Here is a 24,887-nt window from a genome sequence, read left to right on the forward strand (position 1 = left end):
TTTCTCCCAAATATTAATTTAATTACATAGGGGAACATGTCATCTAAATTCCTAAATAGTTATATCAATATTGATGCTAAGTTTCAACGCTTTTTTCATCAAGTGTATATATTAATAAGATGTGTGAAATTTTTTAATTCTAGTAATAGCTTTAGGTATAGATTTTTTTTTTTTGATTTCTATGTGTGTGGTGTGTTTTATTATATATTAGTCTCTTAAATCAAATAGAAAACAAAAAGTGGAGCTACAAACCAAAGTTACAACAGTATTAGCTTTTCTCATCGCCCGTCTATCTACTTTTGCCAGAGGTCTTTATTTCTTCATAAGGCTTTGAGCTACTGTGCAGGGTCCTTGACTCCAACCTGAAGAACTCCCTGTGGCAGGCGGGTCTGGTGGTTAAGAACTCTCTCAACTCTTGATTAACTGGGAATGTCTTGATTTCTCCCTCATTTTCGAAGGAAAGTTTTGCTAGATATAGGATTCTTGGTTGACGGTTTCTTTCCTTCAACACTTGAAGTACATTGAGCCATGCCATCTGGCCTCCGAGGCTCCTGATGAGAAATCTGCTCATGACCTTCCTGGCAAATCTTCTCTCAGCTTCATAGAACTTTCATAATGTACCTTATCGTGTCTTATGCGGCAGAACATTTTGTATAGTATCGTGAAGTCAGTTAAGTTGTAACATTATTTTGAGACCAGAATTTAAGGAAAAGGAATTGAATATTTCAAGTGTAGACATTATGAGGTCTTTAAAATTATTACAGATTTTCAAACGAGAAATAAAAAGGCCACTGAAGTATCCTACAGATTTTAATTTATAACAAAGTGAATACCAATGTCTAATAACACACGTAAAGAAAAATTTCTTTGGGATCCTTTTTCCTAAGTGTAAAGGGGCCTTGAACTCAAGAAGTGAGAAAACCCCTGTGGTTTACCCCCAGCTGTGATGCGTCCATTTCTTGCTCTGACCTCAGAGTGCACCACTGTGATGTACTTCACAGAGCCCTGTAAAAGGGGCAGCTGGGCCCAGGTTTTTGGTCCTTAGAGCCCAGGAAGCTGCTTTTGGTGACCTGACGGCCTTGGACCTACAGTTAGCTTGTTTTTTCCTTGTTTCTGCCATTTTGTTGATTTGTTTTTCTCTTTTCTCTACTCTTTTTTATTTTTCTCATTTTTCTTTCTTCTTTGCCTTCTTCTCATTTTTCTCTCTTTATCATTTCTTTTAGTTTTAAATTTCTTCTTCTCCATTTTTTGGTGTTTCTTTTCCATTTCTTCTGCTTTCTTTTCTTCCTTTGTTCTTTTTCTCATTTGTATCTTAATTTTAGTTAGTATTGCTAGATTAGTACAGTTAGCATAGTCAGTACTGTTGGTATAGTTAGCATAGCTGGTGTAGTTAATACTTGATTAGCATAGTTAGTGTAGTTAGTGCTAGTTAGCGCCGTTGGTACAGTTAGCGTAGTTAGCGTTGTTAGTAGAGACAGCACACTTAGCACTGTTAGTACAGTTAGCATTGTTAGTTAGCGTAGTTAGCGTTGCTAGGTAGTGCTGTCAGTCAGTGTAGTTAGCAGGTCACCACGATGCAGGGCCTCACAGCCAACTCTGCTGACAAGGAGGCTCATATTGATGGCTTTGAGATCCTCCGCACCATTGGTGAAGGCACCTTCGGTAAAGTGAAGTTGGCGCGGCACATTCTGACCGGGACACAGGTGGCTCTCAAGGTGGTTAAGAAAAGGCGTCAGAACGTCGCAAGTGTCCAGGCACTTTTCCGGGAAGTGTGCGGTATGAAGCTCCTGAATCACCCCAATATTGTAAAACTGCTGGGGGCGATTAACACAGAGGAGGCATTTATTCTGGTGATGGAGTACCTCAGTGGGGGGGACATGTACCACTATTTGGAGATCCATGGCCGTATGACAGAGGCGGAGGCCCGAGGCCCGTTCCAGCAGCTGCTCTCCGCCCTGCAGCACTGCCACCAGAGGGGCATCGTGCATCGGGACCTGAAGCCACTGAACCTCCTCTTTGATTCGAACATGAATATCAAACTTACAGACTTTGGCCTCAGCAACAAGTGTGATGACTCTGGACAAATGGACACAATCTGCGGCACACCCCTTTACTGTGCCCCGGAAATCTTCCTGGGGCAGAGCTACAGCGGCCCTGCGGTGGACGTGTGGAGCCTGGGAGTAGTGCTCTACGCCATGGTAACTGGGTCCCGGCCCTTTGTGGGAAAAGACTTCCAGGAGCTGCGGAAGCAAGTCCTACAAGGGAAATACCACATCCCACCTTATCTGTCTTTGGAGATAAGGGATCTATTACAAAAAAATGATTGCCCTCAACCCCAGTGACAGAGGCACCTTACCTGACCTCATGAGGCATGCTTGGTTAAACATGGGCCAGAAGGAGCCACTGCAGCCACCCTGTGAAGAGGACCTGAAGGTGACAACGGTGACGACTCCGGGCTTGACTTGCGACCAGATCCAGGATGCTGGAACAGGCAGTGTGAGCGCCAAGAAACCCCAGGTAGGGGCCTCCATCGTAACTGTGAGGCCCTTCTGTCGCGGGGACCTCAGCGGCAGTGAACTCGAGCCTTCTCCAAGCCCTGTGGTGTCCCCCCTGAAAAGCAGGTGGCTCTACCAGGGAGAAAACGTGCAGCTGCAGGAAGACCAGCAGGCGGGGCAGAAGACCGGTGAGTCTGCCTGTCCCCCACCCAGCCTGCAGTCGAGGACTGCCACCCCCAGCCCAGCCCCCCAGTGTGGCACTGGGACATCCCCCTCCACCAGCAGCAGGATTGGAGCCCCAGAGGGAACCAGCTGCCCCCCGGGTGTGTCCAACACTGGAGGGTCCTCCCACACTGGGCAGCCTGAGAGTGTGTCCTCATCCACTCCCTCTGGCCACAGCCAGAAAAAGCAAGGGGTGGCTAGGAGAATCTGGAACTTTGTTTTGAAACATCTTTGTTGCAAGCTGCCCAGCATGCGGCGTCATAATAAAGTGAGCCCATGTGAACCCCATGCATGACCGAGGCAGGAAGGTCAGGCCGCCGCGCTCCCTGGGGCCCGGTGCAGGGGAAGATGAGGGTGTTCTCTGCGCGGCCTTCAGAAGCATCGTATCCAAGACCCTGGCCAGCTCAGAGGATGGTCCGGAGCAGCCCGGGCGACCGAAGGCGAGGCCACCGTGGCTGCAGGTCTGCCCCTCAACCCCCACCTGGGTGAAACTTCAGAGACTGGACTGTCATTCCTGGGTCACGTCTCCCCTCCCCCACTCTTCTGTCTTCCGTGTTGGTGGGGGAGGGGGATAGTTCTTGTTCCAAGGACTCCTTGGTTCTTCCAATTCTAGTTAATAAACTTGATGCTCGGGCTTCCCTGGTGGCGCAGTGGTTGAGAATCTGCCCGCCAATGCAGGGGACACGGGTTCGAGCCCTGGTCTGGGAAGATCCCATGTGCCGCGGAGCAGCTGGGCCCGTGAGCCACAATTACTGAGCCTGTGCATCTGGAGCCTGTGCTCCGCAACAAGAGAGGCCGCGACAGTGAGAGGCCCGCGCACCGCGATGAAGAGTGGCCCCCGCTTGCCACAACTAGAGAAAGCCCTAGCACAGAAACTAAGACCCAACACAGCCATAAATAAATAAATAAATACTTTAAAACAAAAAAAACTTGATGCTCCAGAAAGATGTATCACACCCTGCTTTGCATCTGCTGTGATGTATAGCGCTCAAGGAGACACCTAGAAAGACAGAAGCTGAGAGATTGGGGTGTGGATGCAAAAATAGAGTTACTAGGAATGGGAGAAGTACAATTTAAACGCAATTAGTGGGGCGCACACTTCCACTCCAGCACAACGCAGTGCTTTACATGTTTACATGGCCCCAAGGTATTATAGAACACATTCCCATTAGCTCTGTTGCTTCTGGGCCGTGCTCAGGAACTAGGTCAATACAGATGCTCCTGGGTGGGGATCCAGCGTCCACGTTGCTCAGTTCCATCCTTTTCCATAAGCCCGAGCTCACCCCCAGCCTCCTCCCCACAAACAGGTGGAGGTCGGCTCACGACTCTCACAATCCTCAGGTTCTTCCAACCTGCTTTCATCCTTGGGGAAAACCAGCCCGTCGTTGGCTTGTCTTTCCCAAAGTTATCATCCTCTTTATTTCTAACGTGGAACACCTACCTCTTTATTCAATTTCAGATTTTATAAAATACTGGAAAAGTCTTTGGCTTTAAGCTGCTTTTTTCTGCTTTCCTACAACAAATGTCCATTGAGAAAGAAAACAGAAAATCATTACCTAATTGAAATTGTAGGAGCAAATATATGTAGAAAAAATATATATACCTTAATCCTGTCCCATTTGTATAGGTATTTCTGATCAGTGCCATTTGTATAGCTTCACTATTAATTGTCAATTCCTTTGGGGTAACCTGGAGTCCCTACTGAAATGCAAACATTCTCTGAGAAAACAGCACTGCTATTACCACTTAACTATGCTTTAAGGTAAATTAATTTGTCAGCTTTGTTGGTCTGACCACTGACAGTCACTAGACTGCAGCTCGTTAAGATTGGTTATAAAATGTGTTTTGCTGGAGGGCGGGGGAGAGGAAGTTTCTGAGCCCAGTTGATATTCTCAGACGAATTCACAGTGTGGTCTTGGGGGCTGTTCCTGTCTCTGGAATAGAAGCGGCCAGAGAGTGAAGAATTACAAGAACATTTACTTCCTTCATTTCCTCTTTAGTTCTAAATATATCTCAATTTCCAAAAATAAAAGGCTATGTAATATATTTCCAGTTTTTCTTTATTAATAGGATCAGTAAATAATTAATAAAAGCAAATTAAAAGTGAACTTGTCACAAAGGGAACAATCCTTTGTCTGACATTAGTGAACAGCCTGGTTTTTAATATAAAATATTTTATAAAGGCAAATTATGCTGAGTTGCACTCAGGGTAATTAACTTTTCAGATGCAGTAGCTTTAAACTATTTATGTTGCTTGAAAATAATCACTTGTAAGCAATTTGTTTCAATTTTATAAACTAGGGCCAGTTATTATAGGTATTACAGAAGCAGTAATTGCTATTCAGCAGGGTGACGCTTTGCTCTGTCCTCTCAGCGACTCCTGGTTGGAGATACGGGGGCCCAGGACGACGGTAGGGAATTTGTAGCTGCTTTGCTTTTAACATCATTGTGTGAAGGCTGCAAGAGACTAGCTTATAAACTACGAGAGTCAGGCAAAGAGTTTGAACCTACACTATAAAATCCTGTAGTTCTACCCTCTTTACAATATCTGGCAAATCATTCATTTCACTAGGTTTATAGAGAGCCATTTAGTAAAATGAAATGGGTATCCTATGGGTAAAGATTTAATGTCTAGTGCAATCTAGGGCATTATAGTGCTACCTTCCAGCTCTTCTCTCCCAGTGTCTTATACTGGAGGTAGTGATGTGCACATATCTATTCATAGTTCCTCATTCCAATGAACTGTAAGGTCTTGAAATTGAAGGCATGACTTAGCAAAACTTTTTTCAAGGAGCAGGCACACAGCATATGAGTGCTGATTACATTTCATAATTAAATTCATTTTTTTTCTAATATAAACATTGAATTTCTCCTTAGCTGTCATACTAAGAAGGCCTTGCAACTCACAAGATTTGACAAATAACTCACCTCGTTGATTACATATTTATTTGCGTATTACTTTTTACCTGATATGAGAAAGAACACAGCTAAATACAGTTGTACTGGGAGTTTTGTACACATGTGGAGGGATGAAAGAGAAAGGGTGTCGCTAACAATGGATTCTGACAGCAAGAGGGAGGCAGGAGGTCCTTAAGGACAATCCCTATTATTAGTTAGTGGTGGAGCTGAGGGGGGTCTGTATTCCAGTGATGTTTGTTTTTGTTCTGTTTTTATCCTCATAATTGTGTATCTGAGCAGCAACCCCCTGATTGGTTTTGTATTGGTTATTAATTATTTACTAATTATTAATTATTAATACAACCTCTGTATATATTTTGTAAAATTTATCTATATTTTATAAAACATATTTTATGTTATTTATTAGATAAAACTTTTTGTAATCTTGTAAAAAACATTAGCAAGGGTTAAAATGATCATCCAATTTTTTTTCTCTATAGTAAATATAACAGGGACTTTTGGAAGAAAGAACCATTTTAATGTGTGTAATCTTCCTAAACTGTATATGTGGGAATCCATATGAAAATGCCAGGCTGGCCAAACTTACTAGATACATAAATACATACTCGTTAAAATGTTGAATGATGGTTCAAAATCATGGCTCAGTTTGGAACCATGACTAGAAAGAGCTAGGAGAATGGCAGTTAGAGAAATACTTAGTATTTCTAAAGGGATGTGGGGCACAGTACCTCTTAAACATGGCATGCCCAAGAGTCACATGAAAAGGAATTGTAGTAAAGGGGTTTTGACTTTTCAGTTCTCATTCAAGATTATAAACCAACTCTGGAATCATATGTGAACCATACCTAATCCTTGCTTGTTGCTCAACCTATTGTGTCTAACTCTGAGAAGCAGATTTCAGAGGGACAAAGGGAAAGAAGTTTGCAACACTAGGCCTATGAATTAAGCCCTGCTTAGTTCTCCTCTTTGATTTTACTGTGTACTGATATAGTATACGTCAAAGCGTTTTATATAATCTGCACACCAAATAATTCACACTGAAATGTAGTTATGGCACTAAAAATATCTTGCCAAAAGCCATTCTCCACAGAAGAGGAGTGAATGTGTGTTCCCAAACTTAACTTAAAGTGATAACCTTATAAAATCCTTTGAATATCGGATGTGACTGGTGTGTAAACTAGATAGTGTCCTATTCAAAGATGCTTCAGGGTGTTTCCTGAAATAGATGTACTTATTTGGATTGGCTGTATTTTCTGTCACTCCCTGTCTGAATTACAGGAAGCGCTTCATCGTTAGGTGACCTGATTTGACCCCAGTTCCTCTCCCACAACTTCTCTATATGGTAGCCAGAATTGTCATTAACAAACAGAAGTTCAGTCTTTCTAAATTAGCTCCCATTTCACTCTGAATATAAACCAAACTCTTCAAAGTGACTTAAAAGCCCCACATGATTACCCCTCCCTTAGTTCTCAGACATCTCACATCACTGAGATGCAGCGGGAGCTCCGGTTCACCTTCTGCTTCTCCGGTGACACTAGCTTCATAGCTTTCTCCAAACATACCAGACAAGTTCCACATTTAGGATTTTGCTCTGACTCTGAATGGGTCAATTTTCCCCAGATATCTTCATGGGTGAAGTCCCTCACTTCTTCAAATTTTTGGCTCAACTATCACCAAAAGGAGGTCTACCCATACCAGCCTAAGTAAAAGTATAATCCACCCCCAGGCCCCGCCTACAATTGAAAACCCTTTCCTTGTTCTTTCATTCCATAAGGCTCATTGCCTTTTAATGTAAAATATCATTTATGTGTCCATGTTTATCATTATCTGCTGCCCCGTCGCTTCTAGAATATAAGCTCCACAAAGGCAGGCATCTTTGTTTGATTCACTAAAGTATCTTTGGAAAGTGAAATAAAACCTGGCTCATTGTGGGCCATCAATACATTTTTTTTTTTTAAGTTGAATTAAATGAAAAGGAGACAGGAACAAATCACGTTTTGGCCTACATGTAAATGATAGCATTAAATTGTCAGTTGTCCTTGGAAACAATTGGAGAAAAGTTAGAAAATCTTTTTTTTCCCCCCTTTAAAAATCAGCAAATTGTATAGAATTGAGAATTGACCTTGGAGCAATTTAGAATCCATGTGTTGTTTGAATTTTGACTAAGCAATGTCTTTAAGTTCACCAGATTAATCAAGCAAACAAACCTGAGTCTAAATGCAGACTTCCTTACGAAGTAGATATTAAATGATCTTGCAAGTATAGGAGGGAACTGCTCCCAGGAGTGGGGTTGACCGGTGTCAGAAGCTAATAAAGGTTTGAATATTAAAATAAATAGAATTAAATTAAATTCAGCATTAATGATCATGAACAATGAAGTAAGTTTCCAATGCTATATATCAGAAAGACCTTCATAAGAAAAAATGTCATTTGATTAGTTTCAATAAGCTTTATTATGCTCAACAAATCAAGGGATGATCTACTTAATTTTTCATATTAAAAGTTTGTAATTTTCATCTAGTTTAATGTTCACAGGCTTTCAGAATTTTTGTTCACTTGATATTTTTTAATTAAATCCTTAGGTTGTGAAGTTTTTCCCTTAAAGTAAAATCTTCCTTGCATTTTACAAGTAAAAGTTACCTGTTGCAATATTCAAATAACATATATTATGCCTCTGCTCCATCAGCATATTGACAGATTTGCTGCTGAGACATAATGGGTTGTTCTCTTGGTTAAGTCTTAAACTATACTGAGTATTACATATGAAAAACTGCAAGTAGTGATTTGATAGAATGTCCTCACCTTCTTTTTCCTGTCCTTTCTTTATGTTTCATTATGAGGAATTGAAATATAACCCTAAGCAAGACCCCGTTGCAAAATCATTCCTTTCCCTTTTGAGTAATGATTTTCTGGTAGTGAAAATGTGAAATAATGAAAAGGTTAGAATATGCTTTAATTCATTCTTGCAAAGGTTATGATTACATCATTATTTGGGTCAAAATCAAATCATTGCTTCCATTCTTCATATGTTAGACAGATTAGTGTCAGATAAGTAGAGCATAGTATTTGTGTCAACACTTAAGGATAATATGTTATTGTAAACCTTTATTAATCTTAATGACTTTCAAATGTACCTCGTGCTTGAATATTTATTTCTTTAAATGTCAACTCACCTTTTAAGCTATTGCTCATGTAAAACAAAAAGCAATCTACCTAGACTCAGGAAATGTTTCTCCTGTGGCTGTTTAAACATAGCAACCAGGATGTAAAGAGTTTGAAAATCAATTACATGCTTTCAGAATCTAATCAGCAACACTTGATTGGAAGTATCAACCCACAAGTACAGAAAAAGGAAATCGCTTCAATAAACGTCACTGATATTTCCTAGCATTTTGTACTTCGGTACCAACAGGAAACTAAGAAATGTTGCTAGGATGTTAGCGTCAAATGTTTCAGCCTTCATGACCATTCATTTTCAATATATTTAATTCATTCAAACAAGTAAGGATTAGCGTCATAGTAAACTGTCACCAGTCTATGAATAAGCAAGTACACCTATGTCTCTTACCCCCCTGGGACAATTACACCCTCTACATGGGTCTGTATTATTATCTCTGAAACTTTCCAGTTGCATTACTGTCACCCATGTGCTTGAAAATCCAGGTTTACTGTCAAACCATAATAATACAAAGAGATTTAATCTTTTGAACTGTAAACTATATTAAATCTAATAATAGGCATGAAGAAAAAAATCCACACCACATGTCAATTAAAACTTCCTAATTTGAACATATGTATGGTACACTTCTATTAAATTTTTGTTTGTTTTCTCAAAGGATTATTATGTTCTGTATACTTAAATCTAAAATGTTGCTATCTCACAGTCTTAATAAATAATACTCTATGGCTCCTTATTAACTTTAAATGATTTTTAAATTTTAAAACTGATGAAATGTTTAATTTTATTTTTATTACTATTTTTTATCCTGGAGGGACACTTGAGAAACTGGTCAAGTCTCAGAAAATCTCTATGTTAAAAAAAAAAAATCTCTATAGAACACTATACATAAGAATGATTAGTAATTGTAGATATCATAGCCTGCAAATAATTTTCAGTGATCTTTTAATTAGACAACATTTTCCTCTAGGTCTGTGTATTTTGGCCAATGCATAAATTCTAGTTTTATATTTAGTTTTCTCTTCTCTTCCCACAAAGAACACCGACTCTAATGAAAATTATTAATGTAGGAATAGGAAATTGCAGCTTCTTCCTCCCTTTTTTCGTTAAAAAAGCTCTGCTCGATACTGTTTCTTTATCTAACTAGGCCTAAATATAACAAATTACTACTATACGATATTCTAGTGAGGTATGTTTTCTGGCATATAACATGTAAAATAGTAGGGCTTTTTGGCTTGATGTAGTTCAGTGATTTAAGTTGAATAAAGAAAAGGTGGATATATTTTCTGGAAAAATAAATATATAAAAAGCAGATACTAGAGGGGAGTTAACACTTAGAAACAGAGAAAACCACAGGGTAAAAGGTGAGTTTCTCATTTGTTTTGCTTTTAGCCTGAGACTACTCCAGAGTTACATCTGACAGGGAGGCTAAAGCTTCAATAGAAATCAGCCTCATTCTTGTGGAGAACTAGAAGACAGAGTTCAGGGCAGTCATAGCTTCTGGAATCTGAAGGTGAAAATGGCAGAAAGTACAGAGTTAGGGAGGAGAAGCCCCAAACTCTGTGTATAAATTTTACCCAAATATCTGACTGACCCCTGAACCAGACAAGCATGGGACTGACTTCAAAAAAGCCAGCTACAGCTCAAAGAAGAGAACGTAAATTTAGCTGCCTCCCGTTTCAAAGCAACCATTCAAAGCAAATGGATTTCAAAGCAACCATTTTAACTACTCATCACATCACAATATTCTTCTTCTTCTCTCAAAGTCACATTTTGAGGCTGAGAAGATTCAGAGAAAGGAACCCTTCTTAATCATATACCTGTATTTAAAGGAAGGGGGAAAAAACTGCACAATTTTGTTGGTCAGATCTTCCAGTTGGCTTACAATAAGTCTTAAGACTTATTGATATTCACTCTATCTCTGATTCCCAAACAGCAATAGGAGGATTTCAAGATTTCATTTTACAGCATGACTTTTGTATTTAGTTTCTGTAAACTCCAAAAATCTTATGCTTGAAGAAAAAATATTTTCTCCAGGGTCTGGTGGAGACTTGTGCAACTGGATAATGTCATGACAAATGACTGTTAAGTGGACTAGTTTCTGCAACCCTTTTTCATCTTCAAAGCACTCAGCAAAATCTGCTTTATTTTAGTGTTATTAAAGGACTTCAGAAAACATTTCAGAAGAGCTGAAAATAACACCTGTCAAGCTGAATTGGGGGATGGGGATATCTGGATAGATTCTCTAGACAGATGATCCTGAAGAAGTTGTCTGTGCTGGAGCCCTGGAATCCTCAGAGTTCACAGAGGTGACTCACCAGTCCTTCCTAGTGAAAGCTAACAGTTTATGCCTGACAGAGAACACTGTAGTAGCCTCTCTCACAAGGGCAACAGGTGACCACCTTTCCTCGAGAGATTCATTTCTTCTCCCGTGGGTCACAGGCTGGGAATTAACATTAAATTGCAACCTAATCCAACTGGAATGTGTTGATAAGAAAGAGCATACACACTTATAGAGGAGATATAAGAATTAGCTTATATTAGCAGGAGTTGAAGGAATGACCCAGGGATTGCACTTTGGGGGTACTTGCTGAGTAGGCCAGAATATAAGACTGCATAAGCAAGAATTCTCAGGACATGAGGATTGAACACTCAGGCAAGGGCCCCAGAAAATAGAGCTATCTCAACACTCTAGAAGAATGAAGAAAGAAATGTCCCATGTTGAGCAACAGACATAGCTGAGTTGCCATGACAGAATAAAGAGGCTACAGGAAGAGAGAAAGCTGGATAGAATAAATTACGTGAGTCCAGAAAACCTACCAGAGGAGAGGTTTTCAGGAGGAGCCAGAATACATACCATTCGCCAGGGCCATCCAAACTGCATTGATGAGCGGCATCGGCAACACAACAGGTTAAGTGGTAGCGCTCTTGCGTAAGGCTGAGTTGATGACAAGGGAGGCAGTAACAAACTTGGAATTGTTAATCTATGGATCTCAAAATAACAGGAGTGACCTCCAATGTCAGAAAAGCAGCTAAGGTTCATGTGACCTAAAGGTGGTGGTAAAGATAGTGAGCATCGTGTTCCAAAGGGCAAAAGAGACAGGCAGCCAGCTTGGGTGCTGTTAACGTCTGCAGCAAGAAAATGGCACGCATGGCGGAGCAGAAAGAGAACAGTAGTCACTCCAGGAAAAAGTCATAATTCTCTACTCAGTTTCTGGAACTGTGTCTATTTGAAGATCCATAGCTCATATATTGGTGAAGAGCCAGATAGCTAGAACAAAGGGTTTTTTGCAACAATGCAGTCAGTACATATGACAAGGATTTCTTCAGTTCTTCCGCAGAGAGACATATGGCCTTTTCCTTAGGTGACAGTAAATTAAGGAGAGAGCTACAGTTTGATTCTGAAGGCTGTCTGCTGGCAGAATTCCCTTAAGAGGCTAATTAGCTATGGCCCACCCATATTATAGAGGGTAATCCGTTTTACTCAAAGTTTACCGATTTAAAGGTTAATCTCATCTAAAAAATACCCTCAGAGAAACATCTAGAATAATATTTGACCAAATATCTGGTTGCCGTGGCCTAACTAAATTGATACAGAAAAGTAACTATTCCTTTATGTAATATTTTTTCTGTCTTCATTTTCTCCTTCCTCTTCTCTCTGTTCTCTTCTTTCTCCTTCTCCTTCTTCTTAATATCCTTATGCCTTTGTTTGTGTAGAAAGGAGATTAAGAGGTAATAACCAAGAAAGATACATGCAAACACTAATCAACTGCATTCTTATGGTAACCTATAAAGATCAAACTGTGAGAAATCATGATTATTATAAAATAGTGTTATTAATCATGACACAGAGGTTTTGTGTGAAATGAATATTTTGATTTTATATTTTTCACATGCTGATTCTTAATTTACTTCCCAATTAACTTACAAAGTTTTTCAGTTTTTGACGGCAACGATGATTTTTTTAAAAAAAAGTGTTACTCATAGTTTTCCTGACAGCAATATGCAAGAAAAATGCTATGTTTGATAAGTCTGAAACTTACTTAAAAGATTGCAATCTTTACTTCTGTGTTCTCTGTTAAATGTCAGCTATGTTTGGCCATTTACTTAGAGCTAAAATGAGTAGTCAGTTAACCTGATAAGATATAATTCACAGTGCATTTTTCAAGATGATCTGAGGGAGAGTCAGGTGAGGTCCCCAAAGCAAGTTGTGCATTCCATCCTGTTGTTTCATATACTGAGAACTGTTGTTTCGTGAAGAAAAATTCAATCTACGCTTTTTATTATTTAGTTTTCTTGTTATGTAAAGACATGCAATAATATTTAGAAAGGGCTAATTTCTACCTCATGCACTTCTTTGGAAAAGAAGAAGTATGGAATGACAAAACCCTAAACTTTTAGCTAGTTGGCATGACTTACTGATGGGAAAATTTTGATACATTCATTTAACTAAGAAGTATTTTTTGTGTATACTATATCAGGTCAGGCACTGTGCTATACAATGAAATTATGGTAAATATAAGGTACATTGTGTGCTTCCTCTTAAAGCTTGTAGACTATGGAAAAGAGATAGAAATAAAAATGTCAAAACCATTATTATAGAATGGGAAGTACGGGGTGTTATTCCCTGGGCCCCTAATGAAGAGTCAGGGAGCTTGATTTATTCAAGTATAATGGAATATTTAGAAGACAGGAAAAAATATTCCTGTATCAATTGGTAGAGAAGTCACTAGTATTTTTGTGTCTAGGAGAAAATGCAAACTATCTTTTGGATTACCATTCTTTTTCAGACTTTTCCATGGCCTGGCCCCTTCTCAGTGATGCTGACTGAAAGGGATTAGGGATCTTTTTGCCCCAGAAAAAGTTACAACAGTGGTGGCAATAGCTAGAACAGATAGTGTTGCATCCTGTTGCAGATACTCCTTGAGAGGAGGGGATGATGTTATCACAGATTATGAACCTGGTATCTTCTCTTTGGACGAAAAACATGATTAGAACCTCTTTCTAGATTGTCCAGAATGAAGTCCACTCACATTAAAGGCTCCAAAGACCTCAGAGGGGAACTCACGAGGAAGCAAGAGGGCATCTTTATTTGAGATCCAGAAATATCTCCAGGACCTGTTGGTTTGTCTAGATTATTCCTCTGTGGTTATGTTTTGAGTCTTTGCAGCACCAGGCACCCAGGCACAGTGGCAGACCCCCAAAACAGAGACTGGATGTGACTGTGCATAAGAGTTCTAGCCTTGGACAATAAGCGTGAGCCTTTGTGGGACCCTAGAGAATCTTTCCAGGAATATGACTCACTAGATGAATCATCAAAATAGAGACCAAGATTCACTAGAGTGTGCTAGACATTTTTTTTCCAGTTAAGGTTTATTGGAACTCTGTGGTCTAATTTACAATGCTCCAATCTTCCAGCAGTCAAGGAAAATTTTTGCAGCTGATATTTTTGTAATTTGGAGCTTCCGGCAAAGGGAGGCAGCTTCCATCCAGACGTGCCCCTTGGGGTTTTGGACTCCCTGGGGTTTTAATGACCCTGACATAACTAGTAGGTACGCTGCTTTTATTTTTTGTTTTGTTTCTGTTGTTTTGGTTGTTGTTTTGTTTTGAAGACAAGGTGTTAGAAACCACAAACACTTTTTTGTTTAATTTTTGTTGAAAGAGGGTAAGATTTAACTGGGTTGGAGATATACACTATCCATTGGGGTGGGAAAAATTACTTTAAAGTTTTTTAATACAATATATATATATATATGTATAGATATATAGACACATACATACTACTGTATTTGAGGGAGATCTGATTATTGTTATAGTAACCTCTAAATACCTGATCAAGTATTTCAAAATGATTTGCTCAGTGGTCTGTTTAAAATTGTAATTTGAGTTTTTCTTTATAATGAAAATTCCCTGTAAATATTTCCTCTATGTCTGTATTTAGAAAGTGTTATTTTTGAAAATTAATTATACACGAGTAGACCTGTATGTTTATGTTACCTGAAAGATTGATTATAGTAGGTCTATCTATACATTAGACTAAGCATTGAGGGGATGAATATCCTTGTCTGAAGTTTCCAAATCACGTCAAAGAAATAGAGCAAAAAATATATATGTAATTAACAATGATACAAAAATATTGGTCACTTTTTACATTTCATAAAGAATCATGGCTACAGATGATTTTAAAGTATTATTACTATTTTTAATTTCAGGCAGTTTTTATTTTATTGGAGTATAGTTAATTTACAGTGTTGTGTGAGTTACAAGGGTAGCAAAGTAACATTTTTTTTGTAATACAGTTTATTACAAAATATTGAGTATCGTTCTTTGTACTATACATAGGTCCTTGTTGTTTATCTATCTTATATATAGTAGTATGTATATGTTACTCCCAACTTCATAATTTATTCCTCCCCCCCACATTTCCCCTTTGGTAACCATAAGTTTGTTTTCCCCTTTGGTAACCATAAGTTTGTTTTCTTTATCTGTGAGTTGGTTTCTGTTTGGTAAATCAGTTCATGTGTATCATTTTTTCTTTTTTTAAGTTCCACACTCTAGTGATATCATATGGTATTTGTCTTTCTCTGTCTGACTTAACTTCACTTAGTATGATTAACTCTAGTTCCATCCATGTTGCTGAAAATGGCATTATTTCATCTTTTTCATGTCTGAGTAGTGTTCCGTTTTATATATATATATATATATATATATATGTGTGTGTGTATATGTATATATGTATATATATATACATACATACATATATATATATACACATATATATATATATATACACACACACATATATATATTTATACCACATCTTCTTTGTCCATTCATCTGTCGATAGATATTCAGGCTGCTTCCATGTCCTGGCTACTGTAAATAGTGCTGCAGTGAACACTGGGGTGCATGCATCTTTTTGAATTATGGTTTTCTCCAGATATGTGCCCAGAAGTGGGATTGCTGGATCATATGGTAGTTCTATTTTTAGTTGTTTAAGGAACCTCCATACTGTTCTGCATAGTGGCTGTACCATTTTACATTCCCACCAACCGTGTAAGAGGGTTCCCTTTTCTCCACACCCTCTCCAGCATTTATTGTTTGTAGACCTTTTGATTATGGCCATTCTCACTGGTGCGAGGTGGTTCCTCATTGTAGTTTTGATTTACCTTTCTCTAATAATTAGCGATTTGAGCATCTTTTCATGTGCCTGTTGGCCATCTCTATGTCTTCTTGGGAGAAATGTCTATTTAGATCTTCTGCAATTTTTTTCATTGAGTTTTTCTTTTTATATTGAGCTGTGTAAGCTGTTTGTATATTTTAGAGTTTAATCCCTCATGGGTTACATCGTTTGCAAATATTTTCTCCCATTCTGTAGGCTCTTTTCGTTTTGTTTATGGTTTCCTTTGCTGTGCAAAAGATTTTCAGTTTAACTAAGTCCCATTTGTTTACTTTTGTTTCTATTTTCATTGCTCTAGGAGGTGGTTCCAAAAAGATTTTGCTACAATTTATGTCAAAGTGTCTTCTGCCTATGTTTTCCTCTAGGAGTTTTATAGTATCCATTCTTACATTTAGGTCTTTAACTCATTTTAAGATTATTTTTGCGTATGATGTTAAAGAATGTTCAATTTCATTCTTTTACATGTAGCTGTCCAGTTTTCCCAGCACCACTTATTGAAGAGGCTGTCTTTTCTCTACTGCATATTCTTGCCTTTGTTGTCATAGATTAATTGACCATAGGTGGCTGGGTCTACTTCGGGGCTCTCTTTCCTGTTCCATTGATCTATATTTCTGTTTTGTGCCAGTACCATGTTGTTTTCATGACTGTAACTTTGTAGTATGGTCTGAAGTCAGGGAGTCTGTTACCTCCAGCTCCGTTTTTCTTTCTTAAAGTTGGTGTGGCTAATAGGGGTCTTTGTGTTTTCATACAAATTAAAAAATTTTTTGTTCTAGTTCTGTGAAAAATGCCATTGGTCATTTGATAGGGATTGCGTCGAATCTGTGGATTGTCTTGGGTCATATGATCATTTTAACAATATTGATTCTTCCAGTCCAAGAACATGGTATATCATTCCAACTGTTTGTGTCATGTTTAATTTCTTTAATCAGCATCTTATGGTGTTCAGAGTACAGTTCTTTTGTCTCCTTAGGTAAGTTTGTTCTTAGGTATTTCATTTCTTTTGATGTGATGGTAAATAGGATTGTTTCCTTAATTTTTCTTTCTGATCTTTTGTTGGCTTTAAGTGGGCTTTAATGCTTCAGTTCCCCCCTATACTCCTCGTCTAACCACACACCTGGGGGGGCCTTCAGGCAGATTTTTTTAAAGCTATTTGAATGTATATTCAAGGGCAGCAACAAATCTCTCATCCTTGGATTTAATACATCTTTTTATTGCATTATAGATGAATTTACTTTACAAGATAGTTACTTACCTTTGCTGTGATAGATTCACCAGTTCTTTTATAATAAGTTTGGTTCAGCTCAGCATCTAAATTCTACAAAATTAGTCTTGCTCATGTCCATTTAGATGAGCGCCTGATTAAAGTACAATGGCAGTCTGACTTCTTAATATAAACCTTTACATTTTTTTATAGGAAAGTTTTACAGAGTTTAACACAATAAAATTTGATGCCATTCAAACACTATATATTTGTCTTAGTTTATGTTTTCATTATGATGTGCTTGAGTTCTAAGGTTTGTGTAAGTGTATAAAGATTTCTAGTAGCATTTTCCCCAGAATAGTATTTTAATTTTTATAAGGAACTTGAAAATTAATAGTTAGTATATGAGGAGAAACATGTGAAGAATAAAGAGGTGAATAAAGATGAAAAATTAAAAATTGAGGATAATAATGAGGATGTGAACTAAAACACTGGCTGCATTGTCTTCTATGAATAATTTTCCAGACTTTACTGAGTATATCCATGTTTTCTCATTCTTCTCAAACATTGTAAGGGATTTCTTTCTTTTAAATCTCTCAGTAATTATTCTTGTTATCCTCTACTAGTGACTTATGAAATAAATTTCTCCTGCCGTTATTTGATTTTCTCTGTTTCATTAACCTCTTCCTGTGTATTGGATCATCACATCAACATTCAAATATGCTCTAGAATCTCTTACCTCAAATAGAAAAAAAAAAAAAAAAAAAAGACAGTAAAAATATTAGTTAGATCTCTGAAATAAATGTCTGGTCTAGAAAATAACTTAATGATAGGAATTCTGGCACAGACATCACCTTCTTAAGTCCAGGGAAATGTCTTTCTTTTATTTTTTCCTCCTCTAACACATTACTGTGCATTGTCTTATTGGAACAAGCTACTAAATCTCTCCAACCCTTCAACGTGTCATTGAATTCATATTCTGCAACTTCCTGTCCCAATAATGTTAATCTCACCATTTCTTTTATCCCTTGTTTGATTATCTAGAAAGTAAAGATAATATCTGTAGCAGACATAAGTGGTTGCCTACCTGACTTTCAATCTCCCTACTTGGTTATTTTGTTCATGTTTTTAATTCTCTCCCATAGGACTCACTGTTAAATCCTGCGTACTCTAAGCTGATCATTAAAATCTTATTCTCTTTGCCAGTGATAGATGTAGGGATGATTATGAAACTTTGATCCTACCCTAAAGATAAAAAATATATTTTAATCATGGTTAAATTTGTATTCATCTTCATTTACATTTGGAGAAGTCTGCTGGAAAGAGTCTGGGGAAAGTTTCCCCTTTAAAAAAGAAAACTCACGCAAGAAGAGTTACCCACATTTTCTACTACACGTTCTCATGCTTACACACAGAGTCATAACCATTTTACTCTCATGAAGGGAGGAAGGCTGAGAACAAAGGTGCTGAGGAGGACAGGTCAGAAAATAACGAAAAGAGCTGGGTTCTTGATGACATCATTCAGCCACTGAATTAAACAACCCTGGGGGTGCCTGACCTTTAGAGTCTTTGCTATATGAGGTAATAAATTTTTCTTACTGAATTGGGATTTTCTATTTTTTTCAGGCAAAAGAATCTTATATAGTGTAGTACTTACCCACAAGTCTGGTGAGATGATTTAATAAGTTAATTCACATATACCACATAGCAGAGAGCTTGGGACATAAAATACTTAAAAATGGAAATTATTACAATTGAATTTTCCCCTCTTCCTCTCCTTCTTCTCCTTCTTCTTCTCATAGTATTAGTATTAGTAATAATTAGTACTGTTTTATTTTACGATTTCATGCGGTCTAAGTAAATTTAATTTCCCCAATAGCAGTACCATGCATCTTTATGAAAGAAAACAAGAAACACTATCAAGCAATTAGATAAACACATAACATTTTCTGTAGTTTAAGAATCATCTTTTGGCTTACAAGATTTTCAAATGTAGGGGATTTTAAATGCCTCCTCCGTTCTTCATTACCTGCTGAGTTATCCATGACCTAAATATATGCCTCATCCTTATATTTTTACCATTAGACTCATATGCCTCCTTCAGGGGTGATGCATTCTACTCAATAATGACAGATAATGATATAAAATTTAAGCAAATAGTAATGTTATAAATGGACCTTAATCATTTCAAATCTTATGTTTCTCACTCAGAAAGGACCAAGCTTTCCAAAATAGTAGTGGACCAGATGGAAGAAATGTAATATTCAAAGGCAAATCTATATACGTTACTTCAGATATATCAAGTAAAGGTAAAAATGGATATTTGTTTCTGAAGAGAGATGAAACACCTTGCTAATTTTCATTAAGTACTTAGTCTTAATGAATTTCACTTAAATCATACGTAATTTTTAAATAGATCTTTATTGGAGTATAGTTGCTTCACAATACTGTGTTAGTTTCTGCTGTACAACAAAGTGAATCAGCCATATGCATACATATATCCCCATATCCCTCTTGAGCCTCCCTCCCATCCTCCCTATCCCACCCCTCTAGGTCATCGCAAAGCACCGAGCTGATCTCCCTGTGCTGTGCTGCTTCTTCCCACTAGCAAACTGTTTTACATTTGGTAGTGTATGTATGTCAATGCTACTCTCAGTTCGCCCCAGCTTTCCCTTCCACCCCAATATCCTCAAGTCCATTCTCTATGTCTACATCTTTATTCCTGCCCTGCCACTAGGTTCATCAGTACCATTTTTTTTTTTTTTTAGATTGCATATATGGAATCTATTCCATATATGCGTTAGCATACATATTTTTTTCCTTTTTCTGACTTACTTCACTCTGTATGACAGACTCTAGGTCCATCCACCTCACTACAAATAACTCAGTTTCGTTTCTTTTTATGACTGAGTAATATTCCATTGTCTATAGGTGCCACATCTTCTTTATCCATCTAGGTTAGTTCTATGTCCTGGTTATTGTAAATAGTGCTGCAGTGAACACTGTGGTACATGTCTCTTTTTTGAATTATGCTTTTCTCAGGGTATATGCCCAGTAGTGGGATTGCTGGGTCATATGGTAGTTCTATTTTTAGTTTTTTAAGGAACCTCCACACTGTTCTCCATAGTTGTATCAACTTACATTCCCACCAACAGTGCAGGAGGGTTCCCTTTTCAGCACACCCTTTCCAGCATTTATTGTTTCTAGATTTTTTGATAATGGCCATTCTGACCGGTGTGAGGTATCACCTCACTGTAGTTTTGACTCGCATTTCTCTAATAATTAGTGATGTTGAGCATCTTTTCGTGTGCCTCTTGGCCATCTGTATGTCTTCTGGGACCTAATTAAACTTAAAAGCTTTTGCACAGCAAAGGAAACCATAAATAAGATGAAAAGACAACCCTCAGAATGGGAGAAAATATTTGCCAATGAAACAATAGATAAAGGATCAATCTCCTAAATATACAAACAGCCCGTGCAGCTCAATATCAAAAAAAACAAACAATCCAATTAAAAAATGGGCGGAAGACGTAAATAGACATTTCACCAAAGACATAAGTAATTTTTTGATTGACTTGAATGCCAGCTTTATATTCAGAGTGGTCAAGTTCAAATAATTTTTGGGAGAACTGAGCACACATGCAACAAAATGTGAGGACATTAATCGAAATTTAAGGACTATAAACTTTCCAAATAACTCTAACAGAAAATCAGTGAAAAAATTTAAGCAATATATAATAGTGACAAAGCTGTTGCTTCAGTCTTCTTGTAAATTAAATAGAAATAACACCGATAAGTAAATTTTCTTATGTGGGTTTAATAAAAAATGGTTCTTGAAAACTAAAAAAGAGAAAAATTAAGTACATAATTACATTGGAGTCAAAGTACATTTTATTGTTGTTGTTGTGATAACAGTTGCTAATTTTCAACAATACAGGAATTGTTGCCTAACTATAGTTTTCTTTGTTCCAAATAGATTTTTCAAAGTAAAAATATGACATAAATTTTGCCCATAAGATGATTAGACAAAACTGGCATTGGGATGGAAAGTCATGTGTTTCAAGACCCTTCACACCAAGAGATATTTAGGCATTATTACTTAGATTAATTGAGCTTTTATTAAAGCTAATTTTCTAGTATTCACACTTCAAAATACAGATGGAAATAAAATATATAGTTCTCAATTTGGCAGGAGTGTACTATACAATTTATAATAAAGTTGATTTATATTAATTGCTAGAAAATTTATGGGCAACAGATTTATTTTAATGGAGTCATTTATGGTCCTAATTTGTTTTATTGATATTAGGATCTGGACATCTTGCTGTTTTAAAAAGATAGTCAAGCACAGGGAGATCAGCTCCGTGCTTTGTGACCACCTAGAGGGGTGGGATAGGGACGGGGGAAGGGAGAGGCAAGAGGGAGGGCATCTGGGGCTATATGTATATGTATAGCTGATTCACTTTGATATACAGCAGAAACTAACACAACACTGTAAAGGAATTATACTCCAATAAAGATGTTAAAAAAAAAAAGTTAAGAAACAGCAAATTAAAAATGGATGATTTTTTTAATCCATTTACAATTAAATAGTACATTTTGTTTTCTTTTCTTTTTTCTCCTTATGATTGTTGTTTTTCATTGTCGCCCCTATGTCCTTATGCTAATAAATAAAGTTGGTTTCTGCTAAATACAGTATTGAAAATCAAGAAGGAAATACACTATTCTCTTATTCTCCTTTAATTTGAAAATATGTGTATTGGCACCACTATACTGCTTTCAGTTAACGTTAATTTGTGTGCACTTTACATTTTTTTATCAGTCTTGCTAAGGGTTTCTCTTAGTTTCCTGTTGCTGCTGTAACAAATTAACACAATCTTAGTGACTTAAAACACCACAAATTTATTATTTTACAGTTCTGGAGATCACAGTTCAAAATAGGTCTAACTAAGCTACAGTTAAAATGTTTACAGGACCCCATGCCTTCTGCACATTCTGGGAATCCAGTTTGTTGCCTTTCTCAGCTTCTAGAGGCTCTCCCCAATCCTCAGCTACTGGCCCCCTTCCATACTTACAGCCTGAAATGAAATCATTCTCACTTTGCTTCCACTGTCACATCTCCTTTTCTGACTCCGACACTTCTGCTTCCCTCGTCTACTCTTTTTCAAAATAAGGACCTTTGTGATTACACTGGCTCACCAGGGTAATTCAGGAAACGCTATGGAGATCCTGACTTAACTGCATCTGCAATGTCTCTTTGCCATGTAAGGGAACATATTCCCAGGTTCTGGGAAATAACACTTATACAACTTGGGAGGGGGTATTATTCTACTACTACAGAGTTTATCAATTTTATTAAACTTTCAAAGATTAACGCTTATGGCTTTGTTATTTTTCTCTATTTTATATCTTTGATCTTTGTTCTCATCATTCTACTTTTTGTCCTTCTTCTTCCTCTGGGTTTTAAATTTTCCCTTTTCCTTTTTAGAATCTTGAGATGGAGGCTTAGCTGATTGATTTTTTAAACTTTCATATTTAAATGATAAAGTATATCCAAAGACTGTTTTGCCTCCATCATATAAGTTTTGATAAGGTACATTTCTATTTCCATACTGTCAATAATATATTTTAAATTCCCATTGCATTTTTTTAAACAAGTGTTCATTTAGACACGTACTGCTAATTCTCAAACACATAAGATTATCTCATTATTCTTCGCGAAAGCATTTATTCATTTATGTATGTTCACAGAACATATGATCCTTTGTGACTTATTGAGACTTGTTTTATAGCCCCAAAGACTATGTATTTTAGCTGCCAGATGTAGTATTCTATAAATTTCTGTTAGGTAAGTTAGATAATAATATAGTTTAAAACTTTTATATCTAGAAGAGATACAGCAGAGGAGAAGGGGTTGAGAGGTGGGCAAAATGGGTAAAAGGGATCGACTCTGTGGTGATGGATGATAACTACACTTTTGATGATGATCCCGTTGTGTATTGAATTACAGTGTTGCACACCGGAAACTTTTATAATGGTATACCTCAATTTTACTTCAATAAAAAATAAAGCTTTTATAGCATTACTGATTTTTTTGTTTTTAATTATGAGAAAATCCTATTTGAAATAGCTGTGGTTCATTGTATATTTTTCTGTAACTCCTGTTAATTCTGTCAGTGTTTTAACTGTATGTTGCTTTGTGTTATTACTGGTTATTTTCTAAATTCAGCTTTTTAATCTTTAACTTTTCAAAGTGACTTAAATTATGCCAATTAGCCATTATTGTAAGTAAAATACCATGTATTGTTGTTTTGTCCTTTGTACTTTAGTTGTCACTCATTCTCCTTCTATTATGTGTTATGTATCCACAGTGTAGTTTTTTCTTTAAAGAGTTAGTAACTATTTAATATATTTTATAGTTAAATTCACAATTTCCCTTTCCGGTGCTCTTCGTTTCTTCCTGCAGATACGTACATCAGTAAATTTGTGCTGATTTTTGTTTGTTTGTTTTGGTTTGGTTTGGTTTTCTTTGTCTTATCTGAAGAGCTATCAACAGTATTCCTTGCAGTCTGGTTCAGCTAGCAACAAATTCTGCCTGTTCTTGTTTATTTGAAAATTTCATTATTTAACCTTAATTTTGGGACAAAATTATTAGTAGAGATAAAATTTGGGGGTTACACATTTTTCCTATAATTTCATTAAATATATGATTTTATTATCTCTGGCTTCACTTGTTTCTGATGATGTTAGCTCTCATTCTTCTTATTGTTGTGCCAGAATATAATGTATCTTTTTATTTTCTGGTTAAATATTATTTTCATTTATGATGTTTGACTATGATGTGACTTTCTTTGAATGTATTCTATTTGTGTCTTGCAGAATTTTTTAAAAATAAGTTTTTGTTTTTAGAAAACATTTTAGATTTATAGAAAAATTGAAAGGGTAATACAGACAGTTCCCATATACCCAGCCCCGAGTTACATTCTGCACCCATCCTGGATTCCCCTGACCTCTTAAATGATTTTTTAAAATTTGTTTATATTAATATTTACTATTTGAGCTGTAAAGCTCTATGGAATTTTACAAATGCTTAGTGTCATGTATCTGCAATGAAAGTATACAGCATTGTTTTGAAACTCTGAACATATTCCCTGTGTTTCATCATCATTTCTAGCCCTTCTTTAATCTACTGGCCATTACTGATTTACCATGCCTATAGGTTCTGTCATTTCCAGATGTCATATAAGTGGAATAATTCAGTATGTAGACTTTTGCTACTGGCTTCTTTCATTTTACCCTATACGTTTAATATTCATCCATATCCTTTCATGGCATTTTAGTTCATTTATTTTTCTTCATTGAAGAATATTGCACTGTTTGAATGTACCACAGTTTGTTTATCCATTCATCTATTTCTCTCTTGATTGTCTTTGTCCCTTGTGAAATACCAGTTGACTGCATTTCTGTGCCTCTCCTTCTGGGCTGTTTCTATGGTTTAATTGATCTATGTGTCTATTCTTGAGCCAATATCATGCTCTCTTGATTACTGTAGCTTTATAGTAATTCTTGAAATCAGGAATTGTTAGCACTACAGCTATGCTGTTAATCTTCTATTATTGTTTTGGCTATTTTAGGTCTTTCTCCTTTCCACATTAACTTGATATTAGTGTGTCAATATCAAGAAAATAGCTC

At 36.9% G+C, this 24,887-nt stretch overlaps 1 long non-coding RNA gene across 7 annotated transcripts in view; it reads left to right on the forward strand.

Moving 5' to 3' along the window:
* The window catches only part of LOC309653710, a 249,284-nt gene that overhangs the window by 205,803 nt on the left and 18,594 nt on the right, over positions 1 to 24,887 (forward strand). The gene's annotated exons all lie outside the window — the stretch shown is intronic.

The sequence above is a fragment of the Balaenoptera physalus genome (assembly GCF_965194825.1).
Source record: "Balaenoptera physalus genome assembly, contig: HAP1_SCAFFOLD_967, whole genome shotgun sequence".
Taxonomy (NCBI): domain Eukaryota; kingdom Metazoa; phylum Chordata; class Mammalia; order Artiodactyla; family Balaenopteridae; genus Balaenoptera; species Balaenoptera physalus.